This window comes from Lissotriton helveticus, chromosome 9, assembly GCF_964261635.1.
Source record: "Lissotriton helveticus chromosome 9, aLisHel1.1, whole genome shotgun sequence".
NCBI classification, from domain to species: Eukaryota; Metazoa; Chordata; class Amphibia; order Caudata; family Salamandridae; genus Lissotriton; species Lissotriton helveticus.
Window position 1 is genome coordinate 702,657,561 of NC_136070.1, and position 14,416 is coordinate 702,671,976.

The 14,416-nt window shown below is 44.9% G+C and overlaps 1 protein-coding gene across 1 annotated transcript in view; it reads right to left on the bottom strand.

The window, feature by feature from the left end:
* LOC144782938 (somatostatin receptor type 1-like) overlaps positions 1-14,416 on the bottom strand; it is a 375,789-nt gene that overhangs the window by 39,102 nt on the left and 322,271 nt on the right. The window contains exon 2 of the mRNA XM_078662168.1: positions 12,596-12,943. The gene's annotated coding sequence lies outside the window, so the exon portion shown is untranslated. The remainder of the gene's footprint in view (positions 1-12,595; positions 12,944-14,416) is intronic.

The following is a 14,416-nucleotide window of genomic DNA, read 5'->3' on the forward strand; positions in this document are numbered from 1 at the left end:
GAATCCAGACAGTAATGCCTCGTGAATGTGTGTCTGCTGGACCATGTTGCTGCTCTGCAAATATGCGGGAGAGGCACACCAGCAAACAACGCAGTTGAAGAGGAGACTGCTCTTGTAGAATGGGCTCTAGGTAAGGTCTGTAAGGGTTTACCTGCTTGTTGATGGCAGAGCCCTATCGTGGATGAGACCCACCTGGCGATAGTCTGTTTGGTAACAGCACAGCCTTGTCTTGGTCTGCCATATGCCACAAATAGCTGATCCGTCTTCCTGATGGCAGCTGTTCTTGAAAGATAAAATTTAAGGCATCTCTTAATGTCTAATGTGTGTAAAGTCCGCTCAGCTGGTGACTGCGGATTGGGAAAAAATGTCTTAAGTATCACAGGCTCATTGAGATGAAAATCCGATGGCACTTTGGGCATGTACTTCGGGTTGGTGCGTAGTATCACAGAGTCAGGTGTGAATTGCAAGAATGGTGGCTTAATGGTGAATGCTTGCATGTCACTCACTCGTCTGGCTGATGTTAGTGCCAGCAGTAATGCAACCTTCCAAGTGATGAACTTGAGATCGACCTTATGGATAGGCTCAAAGGGATGGCGAAGAAGCTGTGCTAGGACTATATTCAAATGCCAAGATGGAGGTGGCCGGCGTACAGGTGGAAACATACGAAATAAACCTTTAAAGAATTGTTGTATTATCCTTGAGGAGTATAGAGAAGTCTTACCGTCCTGACGGTATCGTGATATGGCGGCTAAGAACACTTTAAGTGTTGAGTGCGCCAAACCTGATTTAGCGAGCTGCAAAAAGAAGGGCAATATCGCTTCTGGCTCCGCAGTCATTGGATGCAAATTCATAGTTTGGCACCAAACACAGAAACGTTTCCACTTTAGTTTGTAAGTTTTGTTTGTGGAAGGCGCCCTAGCATTGGCCAGGACTTCCTGACAGTCTTGTGGAATGTTCAAGTGCGCAAACTCATGGTGTTGAGGAGCCAAGCCGATAATTTCAGAGATTGAGGGTCTGGATGAAACACCTTGCCTTCTTGGATTGTTAGAAGGTGTGGAATTCGGGGCAGTTGAATTGGCTCGCACTCTGATAGAAGGAGAAGCTGCGTGAACCAATATTGTCGTGGCCACCGTGGAGCAATCAGGATAATTCGACACGGTTGCTTTCTCATTTTCTTGATGACTTTGGGTATTAACGGAATTGGCGGGAAGGCGTAGGCAAAGATCCGTTCCCAATTGAGCGATAGAGCGTCCCCGCAAGAGTCCCTGTGGGGAATCCAGCTCGCAAAGTGAGTACATTTCTTGTTCTGATAAGTTGCAAACAGGTCCAGATCGGGGAGACCCCACCTCTGGAAGATCCGATCCAGCGCTGGCTGATGCAGTTCCCACTCGTGAGTGCTGTTCTTGGATCTGATCAGCGAATCTGCCAGTACATTGGCTACTCCCGGAACATGCACTGCTGACAAGTTGATGTCGTGATCCAGAGCCCAAGTCCAGATCTCTTGAGCCTGTTGAGACAACCGGGCTGATCTTGTGCCCCCCTGTTTGTTCAGGTAATGCATGCTCGTTGTGTTGTCTGTTCGAATCAACACTGTGGAGCCTTGTAGGATTGCCAGAAAGGATTTTAGGGCGAGGAAAATGGCTCGTAACTCCAGCAGATTGATGTGCCATTTCTTCTGTTGAGCGTCCCATTTGCCGCTGATCGTCATCCCTTGAAGGTGAGCGCCCCAACCTTCTAGGGAGGCATCCGTGGTTAATATGAATCTTGGGACTTCTGCGAGGAAGGCACAGCCGATTTGTAGGTGGCGTGTCTGACTCCACCACAGGATTGTGTCCTTCATTCGAGGCGTCAGTGAAATGATATCCTCGAAGGACCCCGATATCTGCACCCATTGGTGACTGAGTTCCTCTTGTAATGGTCTCATCCTCAGACGACAGTTTGGAGTGAGAGGGATGCACGAAGAGATCATCCCTAGGAAAGATTTGAATCTCCGAACAGAAACGTACTCTTTTCTGAGGAGTGTGGATGCCATCGTTCTGATCTTTTTCTGCCTTTCGTTTGAAATGAAGACCTGGGCGAGCTTGGAATCCAGCGTTGCTCCTAAGAAGGACTTTCTTTGAGATGGAATTAGATCTGATTTCTCGAAGTTCACTGAAAACCCCAGGCTTTGAAACAGGCAAAGGCATTTTTGGACATGGTCGTTTGCTGTAGCGTAGGAATTGGCCTTGATAAGGCAATCGTCCAGATAAGGGTATATTTGAATTCCCTGCAATCGTAGGTGCGCCGCTACGGGTGCTAGCATTTTCGTGAATACCCTCGGGGCTGAACGTAGTCCAAAGGGAAGCACCTTGAATTGGAAATCCCTGCCAGCCACTCTGAACCTTAGGAACTTCCTGTGTCTGGGGAAGATAGGGACGTGGAAGTAGGCATCCTGAAGGTCGAGTGTTGCCAAGTGGTCCCCTTCTGCCAAAAACTGTAGGATCTCCTGGAGTGTTAACATTCTGAACATCAATTTTTTGATGAATTTGTTCAGGGCACGCAGATCGAGGATTGGGCGCCATTCCCCTGATTTTTTGCGTATCAAGAAAAAACGAGAGTAAAAACCTGTCCCTCTCTGGTGTCGAGGTACTCTCTCGATTGCCCCTTTTCGAATCATGGAATTGATTTGGATGAAGAGCTCCTTGAGATGTGCTGGGGGCGGCCCTTTTGGAGGAGAATTTGGAGGGGTTTTTACAAATTCTAAAATGTGTCCCTTGGATACCACATCCAGCACCCATTTGTCTGTAGTAATCTTGGACCATTTTGAGTAATGTAGGGATATTCTTCCTCCAATTCGTTTTTGGCGGGGACACTTTGGCGGCAGGAAGTGAACCTCACTTCTTGTTGGTGTTATCTCTCCCGCGATATGTTGCTTTTCCTCGGGGCTGTGTGTAAGAGTTACGTCTTTGGCCATAAGGCTGTTGCTTATATGGCTGGTACCTCTGTGTGTTTTGAGAAGTGGTGTAGTTGCGCTGTTGGTAATATCCTCCCCTATTGGAGAAATTTCCCCTTCCTCTTGCGCCACGAAAGGAAGATTTTCGAAACTGCAGAGTGCCCAAAGATCGTGCAGTTTCAGTATCCTTTTTTATGGCCTGCAAAGCCTCATCCACGTGCGAGCCGAATAGGAACTCGCCATCATAAGCCATATTTAAGACCTTGGACTGTACTTCATGTCTAAAGGATGTAGATTTCAACCATCCTTCTCTCCGAAGGACTGCGGCTCCTGCCAATTGTCTGAAGCCTGTAGCTGCTACATCCACTGCAGCGTCAATGATCTCTGACGACGCACACTCCCCTTCTTGTAGAATTTTGATAGCCTCAGACCGGTCCGGTTCAGGCAGTTTCTTAATATAAGGCGAAATGTCAGACCACATTTGCCTATCGTATCGGCCAAGAATCGCCATAGAATTAGCAACCCTTACTGTGGTTGCTGCAATCGTGGAAACTTTTTTGCCAATGGTATCGAGTCGTCTTCCGTCTCTGTCTGTAGGCGTGGAGATTTGAGAAGATGGGTTTTTTGCTCTTTTTTGAGCTGCTTGTGCAATGACCGAGTCTGTCTTGGCCTGTCCAATCAGGCAAGCCGGTGAAGAAGCAGGCGCTCTGTACTTTTTATCCACTCGTGGCAAAACTGGAGGTAAAGAGTTTGGAGTGGCCATGATCTTTAGACCTTCTTTCCAAATAAACTCTATGATCGGTATCGACCAACTCTGTCTTTGGGACAGATTTTTGAAATCATACAGGAAACAATCATCCTGTTTTGTCTCCATGGTAATGAGAAAACGTTTGGTAGCGTTATCCATAATCCTATGGAAATTTGCAATATCCACCGGTGGTGATTCAGCCTTCGGCTGTTCATCTGGAGCAGGGGAGTCAGCCTGATAATCCTCATACTCCGACGAATCCGAGTCATCCAATTCTCCTTCTTCCTGAGCCTCCTCTTCAGAATTTTCATCCACCGGTTGATTAGATGGTACCGGCATGGATGGGGCATGTACCGATTCTTCCATGTTAGGAGGGACTGAATGCGGAGTTCCTCTAGGCGGGGGGGAAGTGATGTGTGATTCGCCCGATTCCGAGGGCGGAAAACGTTGATAGTAATCATCCAACATGGACATTAAATTTCTAAATAATTCCATGGGCATTTGTGTCCCTGATGGTGGTGCAGGATCCAACCCTGTCTGTTGCGTCACCTGCTCCTCTTCCTCCTGTTCCTTAACGTGTATGAGCAAGTCAGATGGACTCGTAGCTGCCGGAAATAAGTCTCCACCAGAGTCCTCGTCTGAATCCAAGATCCTGTCTGGCATCGTGAGTGGTGACATACATGCAGACTGTGATGGGCGTTGTAGAAGCGCCGCAGTGGTGGCTGGAGAAGGCAACGATATGGGGTTGCTCTTTGCAGACCATACTTGAAGATCTGTGCAAGTTGACAGTTTCGGTGTCATTGGATTCCCTTGGGCCACCGGGAAGTCCTGTGGCATTGATTTTGCTGTGAGGGACGAACTCGCCGTCGTCGACGACTGTGGCTGGAGAGGTCTCGTCGACGATCCGTTTTTCGATGTCGACGACGTCGTCGTCGTCGACGGAACACCTTTCGTCGTCGACGGAACATTTTTCTTCGTCGACGGGGCCGTCGACGGGGCCGTCGACGAGACCGTCGACGGCGTTATCTTCTTTGTCGACGAGGCTGTCGTCGACGACTTCGTCGACGGGGCCGTCGACGGTGTCTTCTTCGTCGACGGTAGGATCGTCGACGGAGTCTTCCTCGTCGACGATGAGTCCGTCGACGGGTGCTTCGTCGACGGTGAAGCCGTCGACGGCAAGGCTTTCTTCGTCGACGGGAAGGGATTTTTCGACGCTGAGGAGGGCTTCGTCGACGGAGGCTCGTCGACGGTAGGTGAAACTTTCTTCGTCGACGAGATGGGAATAATTTGAACATGCACATAAGTAGGTGAGGACACTGAGGACACCACCAAAGAGGGTTTTGGTGAGGAATAGGTCACAGTAGAAGTCACTGTAGTGGCAGTCTGACAGGAAACCGGCAGAGAAGCTGCTGCCTTGGTTGTAGGCCTCTGAGGTGACAATAAAGGGACAGTCTTTTTAATGACAGGCGGCTTCACAGATTTTTGACAGGCTTTCTTCACTTTAGAAGTCGAAGGTTCCTCAGCAGCGAGCGTGTGCTGGGCCTGTTTCGCCACCTTAGCCTTAGGGGTAGTTACTGTACCCTCAGCCATTCTCTTCCTAGATCCCATAGAAGACATAGAGGCCAAACTTCCTACCTCAGAGAGTGGCAAGTCCTTGTCCTTATTCCGCTGTATCCATAGTAGGAGGCGACCCTCTCTGTCCCTGAGGGTTTTTGTTGGAAAAGTGCGACAAATCTTGCACTCCTTAGCCTGATGGTCTGGATACAAGCAGTATATGCAGAGAGAATGAGGGTCTTCCTTGAAGAGCCTTGCCTTGCCACAAGAGTCACAAGCCCTGAAAAGGGACTTAGATGTAGACATGTTGGAAAGAAAGAAACTTTCAAACTTTCAAAGTGAAGAATAAACTGAGCAGAGCTCAGAGAGACTCCCTATCACACGACGTGCGGTAAAAAATCTGACAGCCTGGGTCTCTGGGGAGAATACCTAGGTGGGAGCTGTGGCCTGATTGGCTGCAGTTTGGTCTAACATAATGACTTGGATGGTCACTAATGTGGAAGTTTTTTCATTGGTAGCTGAGGCTACTTCACTTCCTGGTTTATTATAACTGTTATTTGCTATGTACAAATGGCTTATTACTGCTTTTTTATATACCGTGGGACTCCTACTCCGACGACGGGGAATGATTCAGGCATGTGAATCTATGAAAGACACCCCAAATACTGGAGAAGAATACTTCCGCTTTAATTAAGAAAGTGGAGAAAGACCTGGACAGGTGGGACCGCTTGCACATGTCAATTGTGGGACGGACGAATATAATAAAAATGCTGGTTCTCCCAAAATTTTTATATTTATTCAGAGCCATACCTTTATTATTCGATGTCAAATTATTAAAAAAATTAGAGTACATAATTAACAGATTCATCTGGGCAAAGGGGAAAACGAGAAGAGCCCTTAGATTTATGACACTCCCGAGAGAGAGGGGAGGTTGGGGAGTACCAGAATTAAAGCTTTATCTTTGGGCGGCAGCTCTTCAAAATATGATTGGTCTGCTGGGAGGGGCAGAGTCAGAAGGCTGGAGTGAATTTGGAACATTGGCAATTTATGGACTAGCCTTGGGAATGGAAGTAGAGAATGTGTTTTTGAAGTTTACAGAGGCCAGTTATTACAAAAGGACAAAGTTCAAGACGCTAATAGCAGCATGTACAATTTGGAAAACCTTTAGAAAAAGAGCAGGCTTGGGGAAATATAATGTATATACTAGATTTATAAATAATCCAAATCTTCCACAAGAGATATTCTCAGGGTCCACATTTAATGAGTGGGAAAGCAAGGGAATTAGAAGTAAAGGGGATGTAATGGGGGAACAAGGGGTTCTTCAATTTTCAGAATTGCAGGCTAAATTTAAGCTAGACACCAGGCAATTTTTTAAATATTTACAAATTAGGAGCTTCTTGTTGAGCAAAAAGGGGGGTCCATTGGGCTTTAGGCACGATCCGATAATGGAAGTGGTTCAATCAGGGGAAGATTGTACTATCAAGAGGTTTTACTTTGAATTGATAAAATCAAAACAAGATGATTATGAAAAATGGAGTGAAAAATGGAAAGACAATCTTAATATTAGCGGGGAAAGCTTTGGTATCTCTTTAGAAAAGGGATATTCTTTGTTATGCTCGGCACCATTGCAGGCGCAACATTACAAAACGTTATACCACTTATATTATACCCCTGCAAGAATAGCACAATGGGGAGGTATGGTGGGTATTAAGTGCTATAGGTGTGGAAGTCTGGAAGCTGATCTAAAACATGTATTTGCAACGTGTCCTCATCTATATTCACTTAAAAAAGATATCGAAAGCTTTATAAACAACATCTTAGGAACAGAAATTGTGTTAACTCCCGGAACAATATTATTAGGAGTGAATGTGGAGGATGATGAACTAAGAAGTGGGAGGGAATTTTTATTTGTAGCACTATCAGTTATGAGATTATGTATAGCGTCTGCATGGATCGACCCTATTCCCCCTACTTTTCATAACTGGTTGGCAAAATTAATAACAACATATAATGTGGAGAAAGAGATCTATGCACGGAAAGGGAAAAGGGGAAGGAAGCTGGGTAAGTTAATATGGGGCCCCATTACACGATGGAAAGAGGGAGAATAGAATAAAAATTAGCTGCGAGTAAAACTCGGATGATTTAGGATAAGATATAATGTATCAAATGCTACTATTATAATATTGTGAGAGACATAAAAGATAGACAGCTGATTATGATTTAACTGTATATAAGTGAAGTTATGGAATATTATAGAATGGAAACTTCTTTTGATTAGATTTATCTTTACAGAACATGGTCTGCTGATTGTCACTGTTCCTTTTGTTTTTTCTCTCACTGTGATATATTTTGTTTATAACAATGTCGTGCCATGTATGTAACTGCAAAAACTATTAATAAAAAGATTTAAATTAAAAAAAGTGATTGAAATATATGCAGGAAGGTAAAATAACTTAATTATAGGGTTAAGAATCGGGAGCCGCCTGCTTCATTTGAGTAGTGGCGTGAATGAGACCAGATCATGGAAAAGTAACCCGCCAAGATATTGCAGAAGATTGCGAGTTACGGAATAGCTCCTGTCCTGTTGAAAGGTTGAGAGGAATGTTTTAACTCTTGTTGTTTTGCAAAAAAATTAATGCATAAAGAAAATGAATGAAAACACCAACAGAGACACAACTCAGTAGACGGATTCCTGACAGTACATTTCTCTCCTGTGACCATGAAGGTGTTTCTATTCAGTGACAACCAGTGAGATGAACAGTCGGGTAGGAGGGTGTTACTTAAGGATCAAGAGAGACAGCAGCAGAGCCTCTTTATGAGTTTACAACGTGCGCAAAAATAACCTGTCCTTATCCCGCACATGTGCACAGTACGAACACAAATCAGGCTGAGCACAGAGGAAGGTTGCTACATTTTCTTGCATCTGTGCAGAGTGTATGACACAATAACCATGATTTGCCCAGAGAAACAATGCTAAAAAGAACTCACTAAACTCTCCTGCACATGCCCAGAGTAGATGGTTTTGTTTACTAGACTTTCTCAGAGACTAGACAGAGCCAACATGTGTCACTTTGGCCCTTCCGTAGACTGTACGAAACTGATGGATGTGTTCAGAGACAGAACCAGCGCTCTGTTCTGTTAGACGTGAGAGATGTTTATCTGTAAAAAAACATGGAATGGAAGAGAATACTTTTCTAGCAATGTACGACTTTCCAAATGTGAACTTTGTAGATGCATTGCTGCAGCAAAGGGGCAAAAAAACACAAGTGTGGTGTATATTTGGTAATCAACCTTTACTCCGCATCTTTTTTTCCGCGGACTTTCAGTCCGCATACCATTACTCCGCAAGGTCATTGACCTCGCATACCATCACTCCGCATTTTTTCACAACGCATGTGCATTTACCACGCATGCCTTTACAACGAATTACGTTGTAAAGGCATGTATGGTAAATGCACTTGCGTTGTGAAAAAAAACCAGACTTCATGAAGATGGAACCAGGAGGTGTGTGGAACCACGACGACGAGAGAGGTAAGGGGGTTTGGGTAAATTTTTTAGGGGTGGGGGTCGTGCTGGGGTAGTGATTGTGTAGTGTAGTGTAGTGTTAGTGTAGTGTAGAGTTGTGGTGGTTGTGTAGTGTAGGGTCGTGCTGGGGGAAGTGTTATAGGGTTTAGGGTAGTGTTGTTCTGTTTGTGTAGTGTAGGGTCATGCTGGGGGTAGTGTTTTAGGGTTTAGGGTAGTGTTGTAGTGTTTATGTAGTGTAGGGTCATGCTGGGGGTAGTGTATTAGGGTTTTGGGTAGTGTTGCAGTGTTTGTGTAGTGTAGGGTCATGCTGGGGGTAGTGTATTAGGGTTTTGGGTAGTGTTGTAGTGTTTGTGTAGTGCAGGGTCATGCTGGGGGTAGTTATTTAGGGTTTAGGGTAGTGTTGTAATGTTTGTGTAGTGTAGGATCATGCTGGGGGTAGTGTATTAGGGTTTAGGGTAGTGTTGCAGTGTTTGTGTAGTGTCGGGTCATGCTGGGGGTAGTGTATTAGGGTTTTGGGTAGTGTTGTAGTGGTTGTGTAGTGTAGGGTCATGCTGGGGGTAGTGTATTAGGGTTTAGGGTAGTGTTGTAGTGTTTGTGTAGTGTCGGGTCATGCTGGGGGTAGTGTATTAGGGTTTAGGGTAGTGTTGTAGTTTTTGTGTAGTGTAGGGTCATGCTGGGGGTAGTGTTTTAGGGTTTAGGGTAGTGTTGTAGTGTAGGGTCATGCTGGGGTAAGTGTTATAGGGTTTAGGGTAGTGTTGTAGTGTAGGGTCATGCAGGGGTAGTGTTTTAGGGTTTAGGGTAGTGTTGTAGTGTTTGTGTAGTGTAGGGTCATGCTGGGGTGTAGTGTTTTAGGGTTTAGGGTAGTGTTGTAGTGTTTGTGTAGTGTAGGGTCATGCTGAGGGTAGTGTTTTAGGGTTTAGGGTAGTGTTGTAGTGTTTGTGTAGTGTAGGGTCATTCAGTTGTAGTGTTTCAGAGTTTAGGGTAGTGTTGTAGTGTTTGTGTAGTGTAGGGTCATGCTGGGTGAAGTGTTTTAGGGTTTAGGGTAGTGTTGTAGTGTTTGTGTAGTGTAGGGTCATGCTGGGGTGTAGTGTTTTAGGGTTTAGGGTAGTGTTGTAGTGTTTGTGTAGTGTAGGGTCATGCTGGGTGAAGTGTTTTAGGGTTTAGGCTAGTGTTGTAGTGTTTGTGTAGGGTCATGCTGGGGGTAGTGTATTAAGGAAGTGTTGTAGTGTTTGTGTAGGGAAGTAAAGTGCTTTATGGTAGTGTTGGGGGGTCGTGCTGGGTAGTGTAAATGTAGGAAAAGGACTGTGTGTCAAGTTTGGGTGGTGCAGGGATACTACATTAGAGTGTAGGGTAGGGTAGGGTAGGGTACTCTTACTTACCTTTACAACTTTTACATGCATGCCTTAGCGTTGTAAAGGCATGCGTGGTAAAGGCATATTCGTTGTAAAAGTTTTCGTTGTCTTAATTTGCGGAGTAATAGTACTTGCGGTATTTTTTTTTGCGGAGTGATGGTATGCGGGGTATTTGTGTGTGGAATAACGTCACATATTCGTATATTTCGAACAAAGGAGGTGAAACCCAAATCCTCTGAAACCATTTTTAGTTTTTTTGTTTTAAACTATAGCCTTGCAGCGACAGTGCCTGTGCTGTCTCACACGAGACTTAGGGGCATGTGTATCAAAAGTTAATGTTTGCGATACCCAAATAGTGATTATTACTGAATCGCTATTTGGTAATCGCAAATGTCATCAACAAACTCGCAATTTTTTTGCGATTCGGTATAATTCGCAATCACTATTAGCGAATTAAAACATGCGATTCACATATTTTGCAAATCCCCTATTAGAGAACCACAAATAGCGAATCTGTGAATCTGATGCAGCATGATGACCTCACATCCCATGCTATTACCTGTGTGCTGAGAATAAGCAGGAGGAGGCAGACTGCAGGAGCATAGCACTAGAAAGCCTGCTGGGACCGCTGAACCTGTGCAATTATTCAGAATGGCATCAGGAATCCCCTAGAAGGAGCGCAAAAGAAAGCTGAAGTTCAGTGAAAATGAGTTGGAAATCCTCGTAGAGGAAGTTGTGAAGAGCCATGAAAAACTGTTTGGCAAACAGTCACTGCAGGTCGCAGAGTCTGAAAAAAGAAAAATATGTCTGGGAATGCAATCCAAAATCAGCTCAGTGGGGGTCACACAGTGCTCCATTCTAGATCTGCGCAAGCGGTGTATGACCTGCGGAGTCGGGCCAAGGAATAGTTTGCTGCAAGGATAGCTGATACAAAAAAGTCTGGAGGAGGACCATCCACACATACAGCCCCCACAGCCTTAGAGGACCTGATGGAGTCCACCCTTCAGCCTGAGTCTGTTGTTGGAGTGAAACCGATCGATTCCTCTGCACCGCCCTGTCCTTCCCAGGGCAAGATGCATGCAAATGACCATACAATGCTAGAAATACAAAACATACTCCGTAACTCAGATCCAGCTTAGTGCAGCGAATAGTACTCCGGACCACATTTTACTTGTAACACACAAATGCATCATGGGAATAGCAGTCAGCAACTCCAGTTGGAAAGGCAAGTGGGTAGCAAACAACATAGGTGCAACCAATTGTGACAAGCAAGTTGAATCTCCACACACAGTGTGTTGATAAATAACTTTATTAAACAATACTATGTGCAAGATGAAATACATGCCCAAATATGCAAACTGAAATTCCACTGTTTAACATCACAGATGCACCTGCAAAGGAGTCAGATGACAGTGAAGGGCATGACGCCCTTGAGACTCAGCCACAGTCAGGAGAAGACATTGCAGTGGCCCCATCACCCACAACACCTGCACCCACAAGATGCAGGATCACAGTCACACCATTCCTTGCACTAGAAATGGAAGAGGAGAGCTAACCTGACCCTCCAACAGCACAGTATGAGCAGACACCCACATCAAGACCACGAGTCCAAGTGCAACATAGGAATGTCTGCATCAGGAGGCGCAGAGCAGGTGCACAAATGAGAGCTGAGGAAGGCTACAATTCAATGTCCTTTGATGGACTGGAGAATGCAATCTCGAGGGTACAACGCCTGCATTGCAAACACATGCGTTCAATGCAGGCACACCTTTCATCTTTGGAAGGAACATGAGAGAGTTGAGTGACAGTATCAAGCAGCTCACAACAGCTGTGCTGAAAGGTCAAAGGGAAACAAATCAACCATTTAGTGACATGACACAGGCACTCAAGGAGTTATGCAAGGTGATGCAGGAAGACCAGGTGTACCACCACAAAAGACACCATACATTTCTTGGCCACATAGATTGCTACACTAGGGCCATCAACCATCTGAGCACCACAACAGCACAACTGTCTCAACGTGCTGTAGGCATGAAGGTGAAAATGACACAACAGGTCACCAATGTTGTGGAGCAAAATGCGAACTACTTCTGTTGCTGCCAATAATGTTATGGGTGGAGGGGATAGTGAGGATGCCTCCAGCCTCAGTTGCAACATGGCACCAGGGACCGAATGCAGGAGGCGCAGCACAAGGAATACTCCAGCATCAGATGGCTCAAACATAGATGTGTCAGAGCACCTAGGAAGGGCTGCCGAAAATAGTGTGCATTGAGCACAGGTATGTCATTTGGTGAGGTAACCATTAACAAAATTTGTCTGGGCTGATGTACAAGTACCATGGCATAGTTATCCTGTTGCGTTCTGACTTACACATTGCAAGATTTCTGCTCTGCATGTGTGCATTAACACAACCTGAAGTCTTTTTCTTTAAATAAATCAAAATTGCAATGAAACCATGTAGTGTCTTGTATCATCATTACCCACCTTAAAAATAAGTTTGTGTTATTTCTGCACGTCGCTGTCTTCCTTCTTCTGCACTCAATGTGCTTGCTGAGGTTGTCGTGGCTCATCGTCTTCATCGGGTTCACTCTCTGGTACGCCTCTAGCAGTTGCAATGTTGTCCAACATGGCACAAGTGGCAACAATTCTACAACAAGTGTCTGGCTAGTACTGCAATGCCCCAACGGTTTAATAGATGCAGCGGAAGAGACTTTTCTGTAGGCCAAAGGTCATCTCAATCACACTGCACGTTGATAATTGTTCTGCATTGTACCGCTGTTCACTTCAGGTATGGTGTCAGTATGAATGAGCGCACAGCATATACGCTGTCACCTATGGGGTAGAAGGCAATAGATTACTTACTCACTGCTATGTGTCACAATGACCAGAAAATCAGCAAAACAGAGTTACATGTGTTTACCAAGCAGGTATCATTCGCCAAATTAACCCCCAAGGAGATGTGTATGTATGCCACTGTTTCTGAAGATGTAGGAATCATGCATACTACCTGGGAATCTTGCCACTAGGTCAGTGATGCTGTTCTTTGCATTCCATATGACTTGTATATTTAGTGAACGATATGCCTTCCTATTCCTGTAAATGAACTCATTAACTGAGGAGGGACATATAGCTACATGCTTTCCATCAATGCTATCAGTTACATGGGGGATATGAGCTATCTGGTAAAAGTCAAATTTGGTTTGGTGCAATTCCTGTGGTGTTGAGGGAACTCTTATGTGGTGGTGTATCCTCAGCAACATAGTGTCCAGGAATGCGTTAAAGAAATGCGATAATGCACTTTGGGAAACCCCTCATCATCAGCTATTACCCCCTGGTAGCTACCTGAGGCTAGGAGTAGCAGTCAGTATAGGACCTGAAGGTGGGCTGGGATGGCATGTGGTCTGCGAGTCTGACGCTGCAGTAGTGGATCTAATTCATCTATCAGATCCTACATCATGGAAGAATTTAACCTATGTTTCTCAATAATCTCTTCCTTTGTCTGCCCCAACATTGTAATGCCAAATCTAAAAATGCGTTCCTGTATCCTACTTCTTCTCTGTGCTGCTGCTTGTATCCTTATCCTCCTTGCCATGACATACAGCATGGTCATTGTGAAACTTTCTGAGGCCATCTAGGGATGTTTCAATAGTTTTCACTTGGTTAACACCTGATTTGAAATGGTGCTAATTTGCATGTACAAAATTGGGAATCCTTGAGTAATCGCGATTTGCAAATGTTTGATGCGATTACCTAATTGCGAGTTCACAACTACGAATTTGCTAATACGAATTCGCTATTTCATGATCGCAAAATTGGGAATCACAAATGTAGCGAATTTTAGAAATATTCTTGGAATTTTAATGATGCATTCCTTAGTACTATTTTGCGATAGCAAATGGCCAATTTTTACGAAAACGCACTGTTTGCGATTGCAAAATTGCTTGATGCATCTGCCCCTCAATGAGTAGCAGATAGGGATCTGCTAGGATCAGACAATGTGCTCATTTAGGGAAGCCAAGATTCTAAATTAAATGTGTCTGATCCCAGTGGTGGCCAGTAAGGTACCGGGTGGCGGGGGGTTGAATTAAAATAAATAACACTTACTGACTCTCTTCCAGGGACCGGGAAGCACCTAGAATCACCACAGCCAAACACAACGCTGCAATGCAGCATTGTGATTAGTAAGTACCCAGGCTCCCCTGAGCCAATCACAACGCTGCAATGCATCATTTGCACTGTCTTGATATCTAGGTTGCCCTGTTTTTCCTTTAAACTGTTTGCTAACTGCTTTCATAATGAGTGATC